Source organism: Ambystoma mexicanum, chromosome 12 (genome assembly GCF_040938575.1).
Source record: "Ambystoma mexicanum isolate Mex_15411 chromosome 12, UKY_AmexF1_1, whole genome shotgun sequence".
NCBI lineage: Eukaryota > Metazoa > Chordata > Amphibia > Caudata > Ambystomatidae > Ambystoma > Ambystoma mexicanum.
In genome coordinates this window covers 366,236,336-366,257,827 of record NC_090936.1, presented here as the reverse complement: position 1 = coordinate 366,257,827, position 21,492 = coordinate 366,236,336, and the positions used below count along the sequence as shown (strand labels likewise).

At 46.3% G+C, this 21,492-nt stretch overlaps 1 protein-coding gene across 3 annotated transcripts in view; it reads left to right on the top strand.

Annotated features, from left to right (window-relative positions):
* The window catches only part of IRAG2 (inositol 1,4,5-triphosphate receptor associated 2), a 2,448,326-nt gene that overhangs the window by 646,542 nt on the left and 1,780,292 nt on the right, over window positions 1-21,492 (top strand). The gene's annotated exons all lie outside the window — the stretch shown is intronic.

Genomic DNA, 21,492 nt, shown 5'->3' with positions numbered 1-21,492 from the left:
TTTTTACAAACGTGACATAATACAAAAGTCTCATTATGGTTCAAAGTAAAACCTAAAAACCCTTGAAATTCACCAGTTATGGTACGCTAAGCAACCATAACTCCTCACAGCACTGTGCACTGCTAACAGTAACACCCAGGACATCAAAGATGACATCACAAATGTCATTGATGACATCACTGATGGCATTGCATGTGCATTTACTTTTCAGACGAGGGGTTATGTAGGTAATTTTGGCAAAAAAGTGTGTATATATATCGGCTGTGTAGTTATGGTTAAGTTGATAAACTCATAGGAAGAGCACATTTTTGGCGACTTATAACTTCGATTCCCCCTGGAGGAATCCTCACCAAACTTTGCAAAAAAAAGTATATGGCCGGCTCTGAATTTTTTCGCTAAGTTGGGTGAGGTTTCGTGCGGGGGGCAAAGTTATAAGGGGAAAACTAACATTTTTTTCCCCCCATAGACTGAATGGGAAATGGGATCGGGGAGTGAGAAGTGGTTCATGTTATGTTACTTTGCATTTCTATAGCGCCTTATGCACCATTGGTATGATCTCAAGGCGCTGGTAGGTTGAACGCCCTCGGGAACCGTGGTTCAAGTCAGTAGAGAGAGAGAGAGCCGTAAGGTGCGTGTGTACACCGGTTATGTGCGCAGCAAGTGTGACACTCGTATGATAGCTGCTTCTTAGCGGTAGGTGTGGTGGTTGGGAGATCGGGAGTATGTGTTTGTTCTGGCAGGGTGATGCCAGACTGATTCTGGCTGCATTAGGCCTGAGGAGAACGCCTAAACTGGCGGGTGTGCAACCAGCTGTGTTTAGTTAGGATGATTGGGAGTATGTGGCAGGTGTTGGTATGAGAACAGCTATACCGACTGTGTCATAGTATCGCTGTGTTCTAGTTGAGTGGTGGGGTATAGAAGAGAGTAAGAGTGGTGATGTGATATGGTGGTTATCAGTAGGTGCTTGAGATCGCCTTCATGCTCCATTCATTCCATGCACTCCAACCCTTGCACGCACTCCAACCATTCTTGCACAATGTACATTCCATGCACTATCTGTTCCATGCATTACATCCATCCCTTGTACTCCCTCAATTCTATGCACTCCTTCTGTTCAATCAGTTCCATGCACTTCGCCCGATGCATGCATTCCATCCGTTCCACCCATTTCATCCTTTGCGCCCGCTTCATCCTTTGCGCCCGCTTCATCCTTTGCGCCCGCTTCATCCTTTGCGCCCGCTTCATCCTTTGCGCCCGCTTCATCCTTTGCGCCCGCTTCATCCTTTGCGCCCGCTTCATCTGCTTTTCCGCCCGCTTCATCTGCTTTTCCGCACACTTCATCTGCTTTTCCGCACACTTCATCTGCTTTTCCGCACACTTCATCTGCTTTTCCGCACACTTCATCTGCTTTTCCGCACACTTCATCTGCTTTTCCGCACACTTCATCTGCTTTTCCGCACACACCCTCTTCATCCACTCTATCTACTCTATCCACGTCATCCATTGCACGCGCTCCATCCGTCCCATGCACCCCATCTGTGTCAAGCACTCCATCCATGTCATGCACTCCATCCATTACATTTGTTCCTTTCATTCCATGCACTTTGTCATTTCATGTTATCGATCTGTTCCATGCACTCTATTTGTGCACTCCATCCGTATCATGTACTCCTCCTTTCCATCCTCTCGTCCACTTTATTCCACTCGTCCACTTCGTTCCTCTCGTCCATTTAATTTATTTCATCCCTTTGCTTAATTTCAGCGAATTCACTGCTTTCATCCAGGTTATTCCTTTTATCCACTTCACTACTTTCATCCACTTCACTCGTTCAATTCAGTTTATCCGTTTAAATTTACATTAGCGGTTATTGGTTTTCAATTTCTCGCTCGTATTATGCTGCTGGATTGTTATTTATGATAAAGCAGTTTTGGGCTAATGTCATTGATTGCTGATATCGAGTTTGAGTTGAGAGTCGATCTTAGGGGAAGAGCCATGTTTTCAGTAATTTGCGGAAAGGCATGAGGTCCTTGGTGAGTTGGATGTGGTGTTGAAGTGCCTTCCACAGAGTGGGGGCCAGGACTGAGAATGATGATCCACCTAGCCTGACTGAGTTGGTTTTTGGTATGACTAGTAGGCCGACAGAGCTTGATCTTAAAGTGCGTGGAGGATGGTAGGGTTTTAGTTTGTCTTGAAGATATTGAGGTCCGGTTTTAAGCATTGCTCAGTGAGAGATGCATAAGGTTTTGAAGGTCACCCTTCGGGCAACCGGAAGCCAGTGCAGAGTTTGAGGGCTGGGGAGATGTGATTTCTTGGGCCAAGTGCTAGTAGCAGTTTGGCAGCAGCGTTTTGTGCTCTTTGTAGTTTAGTCAGTTGGTACGCGTGGACTCCGAAGGTAGAGGGGGTTAGCATAGTCCAGTCTATACATAACAATTGATTGGACTGCAGAGAGTCTGTTGGGAAAGGAGAGGTATGGAAAAATGCGCCTAAGGGTTTTAAGGTGGTAGTGGCAGGACTTGGAGACATTGACTTGGAGCGAGAGGGTTAGGTCAGAGTCTAGGGTGCATCCAAGGATTTTTACTGAATTTGAGGGTGTCTGGGAATTGCCCATGGCAGATGGCCAGGGTAGCGGGTGCGGATGAAGTTTGGTGTTGCCACATATCATGATTTCAGTTTTGGAGGGGCTTAGCAAGAGGTGGTTTGTGGTCATCCAGTAATCTATGTCGAGGAGGCAGGAAGCGAGGTCGGGTTGGCAGTTGGGTTTTGAATTCAGGAGTTTTAGGATTAGTTGTGTCATTGGCGTAGTTGTAGCACAGGATATTGTGATAGCGGATTATTTGTGGGAGGGTGGACATACAGAAGTTAAACAGGAGGGCTGGTAGGCATGCTCCTTGTTGAACCCCAGTGATGACTGGTCGGGCGTGGGAAGCATAGGTGGAGAGTAGGGTTATTTGGTTCCTATTGTCGAGGACGGATGCTATCCATTTGAGAGCGTTTCCACAGATTTCCAGGGAGTGGAGGCGGTCAAGGAGGATTGAGTGGTTGATTGTGTCGAAGGCGGCGGATAGGTCAAGAAGGATTAGTGCAGCGCATCCTGCAGAATCAGCAGTGTTTTTAAAGTCATCCCAGATTGAGGTTAGGCTGGTTTTGGTTCCGTGTCGGGCTCTGAAACCTGAATGAGCGGGGTCTAGGAGATTGTTGGATTCGACAAAGGCGTTTAGTTGGGAGTAGGCGGTTCAGTCAATGAGTTTGGCAAGGAATCTGGTGTTTGAGATGGGACAGTAGTTTTTGGGCTCGAGAGGTTCGAGGGATGGTTTTTTTTAGAAGAGGCTTTACATGAACAGGTTTGAACATGTCGGGAAAAATTCCAGTGCAGAGGGAGTCGTTTATGATGGTTCTTGCGTGTTCTCCTGCGCAGGTAGATGCGAACATTTCTTTGAGGGTTGTGGCTGGGCAGGGGTCCAGCGGGGAGCCGGATGGTTTGCGGGAAGAGAGAAGTTTGAGAAATTGGTCAGTTGATATTGGAATGAAGGAGTTGAAAGTTGGTTGGGTAGCGGTCGCAGGCGGTGGGATGGCAGAAAGGGTGGGTGGATTGCCTGGTGGGTGTAAGAGAGCTAGTTTGTTGGTTAGATAGTTTGTTCTTTCGTGAGCTGTGGTGTAAAAGTGTAGAGAGAGTGAGTCGCAGAGTGATTGTGAGGGGGTGGGAAGGGTGGTGGTGCATGATGGTCTGGTGAATTTATGCGATGATTTTGTGAAGTCCTTTGCTGGGGTTTTTACAGTTTAGGATTCGGGAGTTGTAATGGGCTTTTTTTAGCTTTCCAGATTTCGGCCTTGTAGTGGCGATGGTGCCGGGCCAAGGTGGATCTGCTCAGGGCTGTATTGTCTTTCCGCCATTTGCATTCTAGGGATTTATATAGCTGTTTAGTGGTCTTCAGTTCTGGTGTGAACCATTTAGGAAAAAGGAAAAAGGCCATGGCGAGCTGATGGTTTGAAAGAGGGGGTGAGCGTGATTAGTGAGGTGTTGAGGTTAGGAGTCATTGAGTAGGCGGGTAGGGGGAGGAGCTTGGAGTGCATCAGCTAGGTCGGGAAGAATTTTTAGTTTCTTCCAACGTTTGCGTAGATTCTGAGGTTCTGGTTCAGGTAAGAGGGGCGAGTTGGGTGAGTGAATGGCGAAAGAAACAATTAAGTGATCGGACCAGATGATAGGGGTGGAAGGGTTTAGATGTATCAGGTTGTGGGAGCTGAAGATGGCATAAAGGGTGTGTCCTTTATAGTGAGTCGGCCCGTTTATGTGGGTATGGAGGTTAATGGTGTCTATGCCGTCGACCAGAGAGTGGGTCATAGGGTTGGTGAGGATGTCAAGCCATATGTTGAAGGGTGAGGGTTGGATGGTTTAGTTGGAGGGTGGCCATAGAGGCGCAGAGTTTGTTTGAGAATTGTCTATCATAGCCAGGGGGTCTTTAGATGATGAAGAGGCTGTGGGAGAACGAAGGGGGGAGGGATATTTATACGAGGAGTGATTCGCAGGAAGGAATGGATGGCTTGTTGTCGATGATTGAGGTGTGGAAGTGAGACTTGAAGGCGATTGCTATTCTTCCTCCTCTAGAGGGACGGTTCAGTGGGGATGAGGGAGTAGTCTTGGAGGGGGTAGGGGGGGACGCTTCATTGGCGATAGGGGCGAAGTCGTCGGAGAACCAGGTTTCTGTGATAAAGACCAGGTCCAGTATGTCAGAGGCGAGGTGGTCAAAGATGCTGTGTCTGTTTTTTGCTACAGATCGGCCATTAAAAAGGACTCCATTTACTTCGCAACAGAAGGATGATGGGGGAGTTGCAGAGGTGGGGGGTTGGAGGGGAGAGGGTGAAAAATGGGGAGCGAGGGGGGGTGGTTGGTGGTCGATGGGTAGAGTAGGCAGGCAGTTGAGTTGGTGGGTTTGGGAGAGGAGGGGTTGGACTGGTGTGACGGTTTGATTGGATTTGGGTCAGGATTTGAAGGTGGGGTGAGGTGGGTTAGGAGTTTCAGTTTTGGTTGTTGAGAATTGAAGAGATGGGTTTCAGGTAGGGTGAGGCGGGGGGAGGGTGGTGATTATAGAGATTGGGAGGATGAGGAGGTGGGTCGAGACAGGAGTGGCGATGAGTACTGAGAGATTGAGGGAGACCAAGTATGTTTTCTCTTCAGTGCTTTTGTTGTGGCTGGTGTCTGAGAGAGGTTGCGGGGGTCAGAGGGGGAAAGGGAGGCAGCTACTGTTCTTGCGAGGGCGAGGCGTGAAATCTTTAGCGAGGGGAAGGAGTGGGGTCGGAGGGGGATGATGGTGGGAGTTGATGAGGGGAGTGGGGGCGGATGGTAGCGGGGCTGGGTGTGCTTGCGAGACTAGGCGGGCCGTTAGTCGGGGGAGCAGGTATGATGATAGAAGGCGGGTGGGAGGAGCAGTGGTTTTAGGATGGTTGGCTCGCCATTGTGACCCTCTGGCTTGGTGTTTGGATAGGGGATGTGGTGGAGGGCAGGATGGTTTGGAGAAGGGGGTTGGGATGTAGGGCAGGGGGAAGGGAGACGGGCGCGAGGGGGTCATTTTCAGCTGACCTTGTTGGGTGGACTCATGGTTTGGATTAGTTTGAACTGTTATAGTTGGCGTTGGATGATTTAGTTCACACCTTCCTACTATCTTTAATGATGATTCGCATTTTAAATTCAACTATACCACCGGGTGAGATTATTCAGTTTCTAAATTTAACTAAACCACAAGGTGATATTATTCACACTTCGAGTATACCATAGGGTCAGATTAATCACTGTTTCTGAATTCAACTATACCACAGGGTGAGATTATTCACACTTTCTAAATTCAACTATATCACAGGGTTATAATATTCATAGTTTCTAAGTACACGTATACCACAGGGTGAGATTTTTCACAGTTTTCATGTTCACAATACCATAGGGTGAGATTATTCACATATTCAACTATATCGCAGTTTCTATTTAGACTTTCAGAATGCAACTAGACCACAGACACGCTAATAGGCCGACCTTCCAAAGGCAACCAGACCACGGGTACGCCACTAGGCAGACTTTCTAAAAGCAACTAGACCCCAGATATGCCATTAGGCAGACATTCTGAATTCTACTAGGCGACAGATTTGCTATTAGGTGGACTTTCTAAACGCAACTAAACCACAGATATGCTATTAGGCAGATTTTCTAAAAGCAACTAAACCACTGATATGATATAGGGTGGACTTTCTGAGTGCAATTAAACCATAAATATGCTATTAGGCAGATTTTCTAAAGGCAAACTAGACCACAGATATGCTATTAGGCGGACTTTCAAAATGCAACTACACTACAGAAATGCTATTAGGCAGATTTTCTAAGTGGAACTAAACCATTGATATGCTATTGGGTGGACTTTCTAAATGCAACTAAACCACTGATAAGCTATTGGGTGGATTTTCTAAAAGTAACTAAACCACTGATCTGCTATTTGACACAAGTTCTAAATGCCATTAAACTACAGATATGCTATTAGGCAGATTTTTTAAATGCAATTAAACCACAGATATGCTATTCGGCACACTTTCTAAATGCAATTACACTACAGATATGCTATTCAGCACATTTTCTAAATGCAACTAAACCACAGATTGAAGAGTTTGCAACAGTTTAGCTTCTGGGGTTGGGTGGTAGGGTAGTATGGCGTGAAGTAATTGCTTCAGTCCCCGCCCTTGCCACACTTACTTATTGTTGGCTTTTTGCTTCTCCTGCAGATACGACCTGGAGCTGTCACTGTAGGAGCCGTCCTTTGCCTCGGTTCCTTAGCCAATGGGATGCCGGGCAGAGGGCTGCCCTGGGAGGACTAGCAATGGAGGGGGACCCTCTCGTCAGGACCAATCGGAGCGGTGGTGGGCAGTCCGGGAGGAAGGGGAACTAGGAAGCGGGAGGGAGCGAGGAGCGCACAAGGGAATCAAGGGCCTGGGGGGCGGGGGAGGTGAAGAATTAAGATTTAGGGGCACAAGCCAAAGATTTCTGCAAAAGGGGCACAGGTCAATACTCACGGAGCAACCACGGTGGAAGTGGAGCTTGTGAACATACCCCGTTCACTAGACCTAGTGGACACGGACCACTCAGAACGGGGGGTGGGCCGTCCGTGACACATGTCATGTGACATATGTAGGTAGAAGAAGACTGAGGAGTGCCTGTAGTTTTTGCGCGTACTGCGCCAAGTCGAAGGTAGCTAGACAGGCAAGTACTTCATGTGGTGATTGGAGGCAGGTGTTTTAATGGCCCGATAGCTTCTGCCTCGACCTGTTTGCAGCGACCTTTCCATCGTGAGTGTTGGTAAATCATTTTTAGAAGGAATGAACTGCATATGACATAGGTTGGATGGGAGCACGGGTGGCTGTGCTATGCGGATAGAATGCGGTAGTTGGGCACATGGTGACATGCATGGGTGTAGGAAGTTGCGTTGGGTCAGTGGAAGGATTAGACTATTGGGTGCATGGCCGAAGGCCGTACACAGTAGGGCATGCACTGAAGAGCGTAGGGCTTTGGCATACCCACCACAGTAACGCAAGTGTGGTTGTGCATCCGGTACATGGTGGTGCTTGCATAGTGCAGTGTGTGCACAATGGTTGCAGTAGGCCAGTGTTGCGAACTGAATGTGGGTAGTTTGCAGTGACCCAATACTTTGGCAATGGAAGTGGGGACTGCCATAGTATGTGCATGAAAGTGCACAGGGGTGCAGGAGAGAGTGCTTTCTTTCTACATTATCGTAACTGGTGCAATTTGTTGCTGCATAGTTCTATGGCAGTGCGTAGGTTGGGTAGGAGTGCTGTTGATATTGCTGTGTATGTGGATAGTCTAAGTTGGTGACCTGGTGAAATGGATGGTGCCATTATGTAGCAGTGAGAGTGTTGAAGGCCTAGACTGTTGGGTGCATGGCCGAAGGCCGTAGGTCATGCACTGAAGAGGCTGGGACTTTAGGACACAGCAGTAATGCATTTTGGATTCTGCAGCCGTTAGAGGGTGGTGACCTGTAAAGAATGGGTGTGGAGTACATTTCAGATGCAATGGAGCAGGAGAAGTGAGCTGCCATGCATCCATGCATGTTTTGTTTCGCAGGTGAGGACACTGTTACAAGATGGTAAAGTTTTTGATGTGTACTTGGCCATGGTGAGGTGAAAAGTTATGCAGTGTGGGCACTGGGTGCTGAGTTTACATGCTGTCAGTATGGAAGAGGATATGGTCGAAGTGCACTTTAAATGTGCTTGGTTACTATGCTGTGTGCTGATTTGTTGGAAGTAGGGCCAATGTTGCAAAAAGGTTGTGGGTAGGTTGGTAGTGACACAATACTTTGTGAATGGGTGTGGTTAGAGGTGGTGGAGGCTCTGGTATGTTTGTAGATTCTCCGGATAGCGACCTGTTTTCGTGAATGGGTGCACTGCAGAGGTTCAGTATGCGATTGGTGATTGCGTGTGCAGGTTGGTGGCAGTGGTGTGTATGTGGATTGGTGTAATTGGTGATATGGTCACATGCATGGTGGCATTACGGGCAGTGCCTGTGTTCAAGGCCTAGCCTATTGGGTGCATGGCCGAAGGCCGTAGGCTATGTATTGAAGAGCGTTGGACTTGAGGAAACCCATGCCACTAATACAATTTTGACAGTGTATCTGGTAGGGGTGGTGACCTGTAAAAAATGGTTGTGGAGTACATTTCAGACACCATAGAGCAGCAGAAGTTAGCTGGCGGGTGTGTGTTTGGTTCCGCATGTGAGGTCACAGGTAGAACATGTTAAAGTTTTGGATGTGTGATTGGCGATGGTGCAATAAAGTGTCACTCAGTGTGGGCACTGGGTGCTGTGTGTGCATACTGGCAGTATGGCAGAGGGTATGGTTGAAGTGCAGCTTGTATGGGTTCTTTACTATTCTGTGTGCAGATTTGTTGAAGTAGGGTCAATTTTGTGAAAATGTTGTGGTTAGGTAGGTAGTGACACAATACTTTGTGAATGGTTGTGGGTAGGGTGATGGAGGCTGTGGTATGTTTGTGGATGCTGCTAATTGTGACCTGTGTTCGTGAATGGGTATTTTATGGTGTGAGGGAGTTAGGTTGTGGTGCCGTTACGTTTGTGCACAATGTTAGCTGCCCACATGGTTGCATGCATGGATTCATAGTGTTGTGCTGGGTGTGGGTAAGGGTGGACTATTGTGTGCATGGCGAAAGGTGTCCTGGGTGCGCCGCAGGATCACTGTGGATGCTGAAATAGGGCAACCTTTAGGAAAAGGTTGTGGTGGAGGGGCTTTGGAAGCAAAGGGACCGTGCTCTGTGTGTCTAACAGGAAATATGGAGTTGTGTACAGAAATGATAGTGTGCAATGCCGAGGTGCAGTATGTGATTGGTGCAGGTGCTTTTGAAATGTTCTACTTGCCAATAGGTGCCACTAAGGGACTGTTGGAAGATTTGAGTGCAAAGGAAGAATTGTCTGATTTACTGGGGGGTGCCTCTAGCTGTAGCTGTGAAAGCGCACGTGCCACATCATGGCCTTCTGCGCATGGATTCTTCGCATATGGAACTGTGGGAATTCTCCAATGAGGATTTGAGGGTGTGGTTCACCGGAAGGCGCAGTGACATATTTACCCAAAGTTCGATGCACCAAGGTTGGCAGAGATGGACAGACGGCGAGTGCTTTTAGTCGGTGATACCTTTTTGTGTACGATCTGCACCGGTATGCTGTGGAAAGAGGGTTTGATACTGACTTTCAGTTGGAAGGAGTGCAGGCTTTTTGGGGCACAGTTTGAGTGGGGTTTCAGATGCATGGATCTCCTTTGCAAATGTGTGGCCTCTGTTGGTACTGTAGATGTGGTGGTCGTGCATTTTGGAGGACTACATTTGGGGCACATGTCGTGCTCACGTTTGCTCGCTTACTTAAACAAGTTGATGACCGCTGTGATGCAGATATTTCCTACTGCAAAGGGGATTTTCTCATTGATGACACCAAGAGGACATTGGGAGCATGCTGGTGTAATTTGTCCATAGCCAAAGGTCGGGAGATGTTGGATAAACAAAAGCATGTGCATCTTTATGTGCAGTGCTGTGATGTTCTGCACAGACTATACAAAGCATTAATAACCAGCAAGATTTCCAGTGGTTTCAAGGAAATGTCATTTTTTTACCTCCATTGGCAATGCTGTTGTGTTTGCCACTCTGCATGAAGCGTTCCAGAGAATTCTGTAGAAATGTAAGATAATCATTCATTTTCAGTCAAGAAAAATGTCAGGAGGAGAAGCAAACAGACAGTGAGTAAAAGAGAGAAAAATAAGGAAAATTCAATGTATGAATGACCATACATAACAAAACTACGACAAAAAGAAAAAAATGTGTTTTTAGAGACAATCCTAAAAACACAATCCCCGCCCCTGTTTCACATTCCCCTCCACATACCCCCTTCCCCTCCAAAAAACCCTCAACTCCCTCCCCCTCCAGTTTCTCGCACGGTAATGCAGCAGATTCCGCTGGACTTTGAGGATTAGATGTGGCACATCTGGCTCTTTTTAGGATGGCAGATATGGCATTGGCTCTGTGGAGGCTAAGCCATTGGGCAATGTGGTTGCTGGTTGTGGTGTGTACACAAACACTGTGACAGGTCTGTTTGTACCGATAAATGTGGGAGGCTATGGTGAAAGTGTGCAAGGTAAGGGGCATGCATCATGTTTGTATGCATGCACTACACCCACTTGCTTAATTTTGCTAATATATATTCACTGCTGCTTTTGTGGAATCACTTTTCCAACATGTGTAGTACATACATTACAATGGGAAGACCATATTGTGAAGTGTACAAGGTACGTGGCAGGCATCGTATTTTAATTGCAGTGTGTGCATCATATGATATGTGCTTTGGTATTTTGTGCCATTTGTATCATGCCTACATACACGCCGAGGAAAGGGAGGCGGAACAGAGGCCACACAGAGACATTGATTTCTCTAGGCCAGCTGACATTGAGTGTGCAAGTGAATGGGAAGGGGGAGGGCAAAGTGCAGTACATGGGAAGAATAAAAAATAGAATACCATGCAACTACGGCTGGTGCTGGCAAGTGCAAGGAGAAGTGTAGACATGAAGGGGTGTCTGCACTGTTAGGGTTCTAGAAAACAGTCTCCAAGTGCGGGGGTTGGTAGAAAGCCAGTGCAGGGGTGGAACTGTAGGGAGGGAGGTGGCCTGGGGCACAGAATATAGGGTGGGTATGAAACCACTGCACAATACATTTTAGCCAGTAAGTGAGTAGGGGAGAGGAGGGGGAAAATGAGATGCACATGGAAAGGTTCTCGGGTGCTTTCAGAACCTATGGTGCTTCTCGTCAAGGTCCAGGGAGACAGAGAGCGTATTCCACAGGGAGGCCCCAGGAGAAGAAACACATCTACCACCATCTGGTTGCGTGTAGAAGCAACTGACCCTGAGGGAGAACGAGGCGAATGAGGGAAGAGCTGGAGCAAACAGATATTTAGGAAGTGAGAGTGGAAGTTATTGAGGTCCCACCAACTAGAAGGCCTTCTGCATAATGCACAGGGCTTTTATTTTATTGTTTGCAGCCACTGTGAGCTATTGCTGACATTTTATTCCAGCAGACATAAGATCCCTGCCGTTCAGGCTAAGGAAAAGTTGCACACTCGTCTTATGGATGAGTTGCTGAGGGCGCAGAGTGGAAGCTGGTTGATTTAAAAAGAGGCTGTGGCAACAGTGCAGCGTACAAAGCATGACAGCCGTGCAGACACTTCACTTTTGGAAAGTGACTGTAGGTTGCTAACATACATTTAGTGGTGGCATTAGTGCCTTTTTACGAGTTATGTAGTAGGTGGGTTAGTGAGGAACAATTTTTGTAGCATTATTGGAAGGAAAGAACATAGTTCCTGTTTCGCTAATATAGTGTATGATATGGGTAAATGAAAACGCTGCAAGCACATATCAACAAATGGCCAGTTTATGGTAGGAGATGGGAGGAACATCAGTATGGTTTTTAAACACGTAGTGGACACTTGGAGGCAGATATCGTGTGCAGAGGCACTTATAACAGTTTATTTTCTCGAGGAAAGCGAAATGACCCAAAGAGAAACAGCCCTTACAGAGGAAGTGATATCGGAGCAGAGGAAGTGCAGCCAGCAGATCTGAAGTCCGCAAAAGAGCATCATAAAAAGGTAAGCCTGGCTGCTCAGCCACAGCTACCACATAACTCTTAAGCCCTCCGAGGAGTTGAGGGTGACGAACATTTGCTGTTTTTCGCTGGAGTTTAATATCTGAACCTTACCTTTTCTACAAACTACTAAAGTGAACTTGATCACGCCTCGCTCCAACTCGCGTCAGTCTGTAGGTGCTACAGCAGTTTGAAGCGAGCGTGGGCCACAGCTGATCGAATTCAGCACGTCACGTGACATCTCCAAGTAGAAGCCACGCCCCCAGGAAGTGGCTACTTGACCATCTACAGGCCGCCCTTGCGGCGTGAAGCCCTCCAAGGAGTTATGGGTGCCGAACATTTGCTGTTTTCCGCTGTTTACAGCTGGTTACCTGATAAGTGATCAATCACTAAGTATTATAACACCTTAGTTCATAGAGTCCTCCAATATTGAGCTCTGTTACATAAAAATAACCCCATTTCTAAAATTATAATGGACCCTAGCAAACCTCATACGCGTTTGCAAGAGAAACTAGAGTCATTAGCAAACGTTACAAAAAAAAAAACCTCATAGATCAACCTTTAAACTTACTGCAAGATCCATCCACTTCAATTAGAAAAAGAACTACTTTGACTGCCACATTGCATGTTACTGCAAAGGTACAAAACGAGACTAAGGCGATTTTGACGCCATCAACATATCCACATTTTTCAACTCACTTCAAAGCAAATCAAGGGCAATTACCATTAATGCAGACATCGAAGCCTGAAAAAAAGAATTTCCAATTAAATGGGTTGACGCCCCAAATCTCACAGCCAGCCAGAGTACCTCTACTCTCAAAAGACTCCCAAAATCCATCGATCAGTGGAAATGATATGCTGATTGCTTCAGAACAACGAGATTCTCTAGCCATGTTGGATAATCAGACCCTGCCATCTAGACCTAGCATTCAGCCTGCCTGTGCATTGCAGCCTTCTGCCCCCTCAAAACAAAAACTTAATTTACTAGCACTGTCTGAATTGCAAACTGGAAACCCTCACTCAAGCGTGCACACACATTTCTGTCACCCCCACTCTTCAACAAAGAGCACGGACAGCTAAACAATGGAAGTCAATGTATTACCATCCAGATTCCCCCTCAAGGTAATAGAAATAAGCAATTAGAAAAGCGAGTTGCTCAGCTTTCTTTAGACCTAACGGAAATAGACGCCATTATGGATTCCCAAGAACGAAGAAAATTAATTTTTGGAGATCTTCCGAAAAAGAAGTTAGAAGCACTAACCAAGACATCGACACCTATTGCAAATAAAAAAAAAACAATTTCGTCCCAAAAATGTCCCCTAAATCTGATCAACAATTGAAGCCGTTAATGGTAGACCATAATCAAACAGACCTAGAATCCTTACTCAAACCAAAAAAAGATGAAATCACGACTAACACTCTAGGAGTACCTGAAAGAATTCCAACTACAATGTTTGATCTCCAGAATATGTTAATAGCAGTCTTATCAATAGCAATGGTACCTTTTCTTAACATACAAGAAGCGATGGTTGATGCAACAAAGGATCAAGCAACTTTATTAGCTATGATTATGACAAAACAAACCAACCTAGAAGGCTACATAGTCACCATACAAGAACGACTAAACCATGAAGCAGAAGCTACTAGGATATGGCAAAGCCGCCTTGCAGAAATTGCAAGAATTAACTGGGTTGACAAACAAAATTTGACAGACACTGGCAACAATTACAAAGAAACTTATGGATGATAAAGCCAAAAAACTCCCATATTTAAATTCCAAATCAGTGCAACCTATAATGCTTGTCTCAACTGAGAAATCAGTAGAAACAGATATAGCTAAAATAGACCAAACTACTCAATATGAAACCTTAATGCCTCATATAAAGCCCTTGGCCCTTCCATTACCACCAAGTATTGCCAACATGGAACCAACAACATGCATCCCCTTTTGATATCTTTGATCTAACTAAATAAGGCCACTTGGGCAATCCTCCGATTCCAAAGAGAAAAAATACAAAGAAACGACAGTCAGGTTCTCGAGCCTAATCTATAAGAACACTCTTGACTTGCTTCCTCAACAAACCAAAAGAAACAATAACAAACCAAAAGATGTCCCAAGCCATCCAAACGCACCTGTTGAAGTAAGATCAATAGAGGACGAACCTCTTGATTCACTACTAGCTGTCATAAATCACGATACAGCAGCCCAAGAGTCAAGCAAATCAGTGCAGACAGCTACAGGCTCTGCTGCTCATACAACTGTACTGAGTGATATAATAACTGATTCTCAAGATGATCTATTGATAGTGCTGGACGAATGCTTTGAGACCCTGTCGGATTCAGTTCACTCAATCTCAATGAATACATCTTCTAATATTTCATTTGTATACTCAACTGTTTCAAATGAAGAAGCTTGGTCTTCATCTGAAATTGATCATTGTTCTAAGATTGAAGAAATGCCTGCGACCCAAGATGAAACATCACTAATTAGACCAAAATTTGTTAATCCGCAAATGGTATCCAACATATGTAGAATGTCATTGACTGATACCAGTCTAAATCCTGCTGAATCTTTAATCATGAATAAAGCAAACATTCTACGTTTGTTCAATGCCATTCCACACCTGACGCAAATTACCTCGAGAGACATTGGTGTCCTACACTTCCCTAATAAGAACAGAATGGAAATAGTTCACATCGACTTCTACGAACAAGAAACAATGCAACATGTTATGTCTTCATATGTATAGTTAGGAAAATGGGGCTTTGACACAGAAGAAATCTTTGTAACTAGATCCATGGCTCTCAAATAAATTACTACACATAAAACTTCTGATCATAGAATACAGAATAAATTTGATTCGAAGCAATCTATCAGAAGACTTTCATCGAATAACAAGCTCTGGCCTAGAGCCAGCATAATTACAAAGACTCAATCGAATCTACACTTGACCAATATAATGAAAGACCTGCTCTGCGATAAGGAAAACGACCCTTAATACAAAAGAGACATGTCAACAGAAGGTGACCTCCTGAGCCCATGAATTAAGTGCTATTTATAACAACCAATCACTAAACAGTCTTCTCCTACCAGAATCACGCTATGTTCATGGAATACTAGAAGCTTTAAACACCTTGTCAACAAAGGTTCCTTAAACCAAAAAGACATGACCAACATATATCTCCAGGAAACATGGCTCTCTAATGAAGTAGTCTGTGAAGGATTCTCTTCCTTCATGAATCCAGCGAATCCTTCCCAACAAGGTAGGCCGGCATCCGGAATGATTGTCATGATCTCTGCTTCCAAAAGGTCAGGGTTTTCCCAACTCCCTTGGAAGCAGATCCATAACCCAGGTTCCGAGTGCCAACCAGTCCCAATTGGGACCTTTTGGACCCAGTCCTGGCGCCAGTGGCACCAGGCTCATAAATATGCCCAGTCCCAGCGCTGGAAGCGCCGGGCTCATAATGCTTGGGTGGACTTACCTGCAGCAGACCATGCTGCTTACTTGCCTACCAGTTGAGCCTCTGATCCTCTTCTGTTTGGAACTACTTTTCCTGTTGGGTGGGGCAGGAGCCACTCCCTAGGTTCAGAACACTGGAACTCTTCTGGAAAGCAGGAACTCTTTTCTTACCTAGGCGTGGCTGTGGAAGGAGACACCTAAGCACTACAGAAGGCTATTTAAACCACACCCGATGGATGAATCTTGCTTTGCGTTATTCTGCATCCTCTGCAGCAGAACGCTCATCGTGTCTTCTGCATCTGATCCTGGGCCTAAGGAAAAAGGCTTACCATCCTGAATCCAGTCTTCAGCAACACCTATAAAGACAAGAAAGAACAGGTTAGCATTACGGTCTTCAGTGACAGCGCTTCACTTACCTGGTTCATCGGCTGTCACAAACGCCTCGCGCTGCATTCCGGCATCTGAAAGACAAAAGCTTACCAGCTCTTCGCACGCTCCGGAGGCCTTCGGCGCTGCATCCCGCATCTGAAAGACAAAACAAGGTGCGTTTAAAGACATTGGGGAACTTTAATACTCACGTGCCATTACTCCTTTCCACATCTAACCCAGTGGGTATTCCGGCACCCTGCAGCCGCTCCGAACTTGTACCTGCAAAATAAAAAGACAGAGCGCATCGTGAAGCAGGCAACAAGCGCTTACTTACGTGCTTCCAGGCGCTTCCATTCATCACACGGGCTCCATCTTCAACTCACTTCAGCCCGTCATCCGCCATCGCCGGAACCCTGCAAAAACAAGAGACATCATTACTAAAGACTTTTAAAGACATTAGAATTACTCGAAACTTACCGTTCGTGCAGTAAACGACGGACAGCAGTCCTCTGAAGTCAAGAGGCCTGCTCCCCTTATCCAGTGAAGAAACTGGTTACAGCACCCTGCCCCGAGGCAGATGGAGAGCACAGCGTTCACTTACCTAAGGTGAGAGCGTTAACCTTCGGAGTTCTACAGGAGAAGAGAAAGGGAAGAAGAGAGAGACATTCAATAACCCAGTTCATTAATCCCATATTTTCTATCTGCAGACATCTTACCCTTCGAGTCAGACATACAGTGCACAGAGGTCCAGCCCAAAGAGCCAGCCGTGTGTTACACATCACCTTTGAAGATACGGTATACGCCCAGTCAAGACCGGCGCCTCTACGGGAATCAGGTGAGCGTTACAGAACGCAAAGCCTACCGCAAAACTCCCGTCCAGGCGCTATGGAAACCTCGGATACCGACCAGCTAGCCCAGTTACTTGGGGAACTAAGGGCAGAAGTGCATGCAGCCCGTCAGGAAACGAACGCTCTAAGAAGGGAACTGATTATTTCCAAGGAGCGAACAGATGATCTCGCTAGACAATTGCTACAGTCACAAGCCGGACAGACCCCGTTACCCGCATCTGGGGGAAATCTTCCTTCTACATCCTCTATGAATCCAGTGCAGATCAACCTACCGGGGAATGTACCTCTGGCTCCGCCCGAACGATTTTCTGGTGACCCAAAGAGGTTTGCAGTATTTATCAATCAGTGCCGGTTGCATTTCTTATGCCGGCCAGCAGCCTTTCCAACTGATCAAGCTAAAGTAGCTTTCGTGCTTTCGTACCTTAGTGGCAATGCGGCAGACTGGTCGATCCCTCTAGTAAATCAAGATGATCCGGTCCTCCATGATTTTCAAGCTTTTCAGCTCAGTATGGAAAAATTGTTCGCAAGACATTCACAGGGGCAGGCCTTGGACAATGAGCTTCTTTCGTTGCGACAAGGTAATCAAGACCTTTTGGCTTATATTGCGTCTTTCAACAGACTGATAGTGGAAACTCAATGGCCTGAGGACAAAAGGATTACGCTGTTTTATAGAGGTCTACGTGGAGAGCTCAAAGATGTGTTAGCCCAAGTAGTGAATCCCCCACAAGATTGTTCGGACTATATAGACTTAGTCGTTCAAATAGATCACAGACTGCAGAACAGGAAGGCCGATCGTTCCAAGTTTGATGCTCGAGTATTTTCCAAACCGCCAACTCCTTCCAAAGGAGTAGACTCCGGGGAACCCATGCAAATAGGGGGCCTGAAAGGTCCTCTAACACAAAAGGAGCGGGAAAGGAGAAAACAGTTGCAATTATGCCTCTATTGCGGAAACTCAGGGCACTTTCTTCGAGACTGTCCGGTGAAACCTGCCAAGAAGGCAGTAGGAGCTGCAGTTACCAAAGTTACAAACTCTGAGCAGGGAAACGACCTCGCCCGACAAGAATAGAGGTCCTCTTGCCGAGCATGAAAACCAGTTCCGTGACCTCGCATTTCGTGATACCTATGGTCCTCATTAGCCCTGATAATCCGGATCGATTACATGCAATTGAAGCTTACGTCGACAGCGGTGCCATCAGCAATTATGTGGATCATGAAATGGTTTTGAGGATGAATCTAACTTTGTCCCAAGGCTGTAAAGGACGTCATCACTACGGTGGATGGAACGGAGATAGCCTCCGGACCAGTAACGCATACCACTCAAGAAGTGACGCTAGTAAGTCAAGATGGACACCATGAGAAGATCGTGTTCGATGTGATCAAGGCTCCTCAGTTTCAGATTATTCTAGGAATACCTTGGTTAGAGAAACACAATCCTCTGATCGATTGGCGAGCAAGAACGGTCCAGTTTCCAGAATGTGTCTCTACTTGTCACCCTCCACCTGGTGTTGCACTGGCAGCAATTTCTTCAGAGACTCCCCAGTTACCTCCCGAATACCTAGAATACCAAGATGTTTTCCGGAAGGACCAGGCTAACTCTCTACCTCCTCATAGGTCTTATGACTGCCAGATAGACCTGATACCTGGATCTACTCCTCCTTGTAGTAGAATGTATGCCCTCACCGAGCCTGAGAACCTTCACCTTCGACAATACCTGGATCAATACCTGGCAAATGGGTTTATTCGTCCTTCCAAGTCCCCTGCTCCTTCAGCTTTGTTCTTCGTTCCAAAAAAGGAAGGAGACCTTAGAACTTGTATAGATTATCGCTCCCTGAACCAGATCACCGTCAAGAATAGATATCCGTTACCTTTGATCCCTGAACTCCTGGACCAAGTCAGAAAAGCATGCATATATACAAAGCTTGATCTTAGAGGAGCCTACCACTTGGTATGAGTAAAAGAGGGCGATGAATGGAAGACGGCCTTCCGCACCAAATATGGGCTATTTGAATATCAGGTCATGCCCTTCGGACTTTGCAATGCCCCGGCCGCCTTTCAATATTTTATGAACGATGTCCTCAGAGAACTCATAGATGTGTGTGTTGTTGTTTACATTGACGACATCCTCGTTTATTCTTCATCGGAATCTGAACATCAGAAACACGTGAAAATGGTCCTCGAAAGATTGCGTCAACACAAACTTTTCGCTAAGTTGGAAAAATGTGTTTTCAACGTGACTGAAGTTGAATTCTTGGGATTCATATCACCTGGCGGAGTGCGTATGGATTCAAAGAAGGTCGATGCAGTTCTCAAATGGCCATCACCATCCTCCGTAAAAGGTGTGCAAAGCATGTTAGGCTTCGCTAACTTTTACCGCAGGTTTATCCCCGAATTTTCTCGAATAGTCCAGCCCATCACTGCCTTGTTAAAGAAAAACAAACGTTTTGAATGGTCTACCGAGGCGGAACAAGCTTTCCAGGATTTGAAGACTAAATTTATCTCTGCACCAATCTTAAAACACCCTCGCCCCGAACTCCCCTACATCGTGGAAACTGATGCTTCAAGCCTTGCCATGGGGGCAGTTCTATCACAAAAGGACCCGGTAACCAATCAGTTGCATCCCGTGGCATTTTGGTCCCGCAAATTCTCGCCTCCTGAAATCAATTACACGATTACTGACAAGGAACTTCAGGCTATCAAGTCTGCCTTTAAGGCTTGGCGGCATTATCTGCTGGAGGCCCGACACACCGTTACTGTGATTACGGATCACCGAAACCTGCAATATTTGAAAACCGCAAAAGCCCAATCCTCTAGACAACTCCGTTGGGCATTATTCTTTGCCGAGTTTGACTTCATAATTACCTATCGACCTGGTACAAAAAACGGTAAAGCCGATGCCCTTTCTCGGATGGGAGTGGAAGAACACTTGATCAACCCTAAACCTGTACCAATCATTCCCGAACAAAGAATTCTGGGTGTAATCGCCACACAATCCATCGAGGAAGTTAAGGATACAGCCAGGCAACTTGTAACTCCAGCAGACATACAGAATTGGCATCTGCATGGAAAGGACTTTGCAGTAAAGGACAACTTATTGTATTTCCAAGAACGATTATACCTGCCCAGCACAGATTTACAGAAAAAAGTAATCTCTTGTTATCACGATTCTTTAATGGAAGGACATCCCGGTATGGCCAAGACCTCAGAAAAGATCAAGCGCTACTTCTGGTGGCCGTCTTGGAAAAAAGATATCAGAGACTTTATAATGTCCTGTGGAGTATGCGCCCAAAACAAGAGTCAAAAGGAAAGACCAGCAGGCCTCTTACGCCCTATTGACATCCCACCTCGCCCTTGGCATACGCTTTCTATGGACTTCATCACCGACCTACCTCCATGCTCCGGATATAATACGATTCTAGTAATCGTGGACTTATTCTCCAAGATGGCGCATTTCATTCCGCTCAAAGGCTTACCAACAGCAGCAACTCTGGCCCGAGAATTTCTCGAAAACATCGTCCGACTGCACGGTTTTCCTTCGGTTCTAATTTCGGATCGAGGTAGTCAATTTATTTCTCATTTTTGGCGAAGTTGCTATCGGTCGGCTCAAATCGATGTGAGACTATCGACCAGTCACCACCCTCAGACCGACGGACAAACCGAGAGGACCAATCAAACTCTGGAACAGTATTTACGCTGCATGCTGCAACAAACTGAAAAAACTTGGAAAGACATCCTTTGGATAGCCGAATATGCCTACAATAACTCTGTCCATTCGGGAACTGGGAAAACCCAGTTTTTTCTTTTATACGGCAGTCACCCTCGAACCTCGGAGTTGGATCCCCTCCAAGATCTTGAAACACCAGCAGTAGACTACCTGCATTCTACAATCACCCAAGCCTTTAAGGAAGCTGTTTCTCACCTTCAAAGGGCTAAAGAACAATACAAGAAAGGAGCAGATCAACATCGGAAGGAAGCCCCTCAATATCAAGTAGGGGATCAAGTCTGGTTATCCACCAAATATCTACCTCTAAAAGGGCCACGCACATTCAACCCAAGATACCTTGGTCCCTATTCCATCACTACCATAGTAAACCCAGCAGCGGTCAAGTTGGACTTGCCCCCGCACATGAAGATACATCCAGTCTTCCACGTCTCTCTATTAAAACCCATGCAACCTCAAACCCGACTAACTAAATCTCCAAAACCCATCCTAGTTGATGGAGAACTCGAGTTTGAAGTCAAAAGCATTCTGGACTCCAAGATCTCCAAATCTAAACTATTTTACCTAATTGACTGGAAAGGCTACGGCCCCCAAGAGAGATCCTGGGAACCTGCTGAATATGTCCACGCTCCTCGCCTAATCAAAAGATTTCACCGAACATTTCCTGACAAGCCAAAACCCCCGGAGAAGCCTGGTTTGGGAGGGGCCTTGAGGGGGGGTACTGTCATGATCTCTGCTTCCAAAAGGTCAGGGTTTTCCCAACTCCCTTGGAAGCAGATCCATAACCCAGGTTCCGAGTGCCAACCAGTCCCAATTGGGACCTTTTGGACCCAGTCCTGGCGCCAGTGGCACCAGGCTCATAAATATGCCCAGTCCCAGCGCTGGAAGCGCCGGGCTCATAATGCTTGGGTGGACTTACCT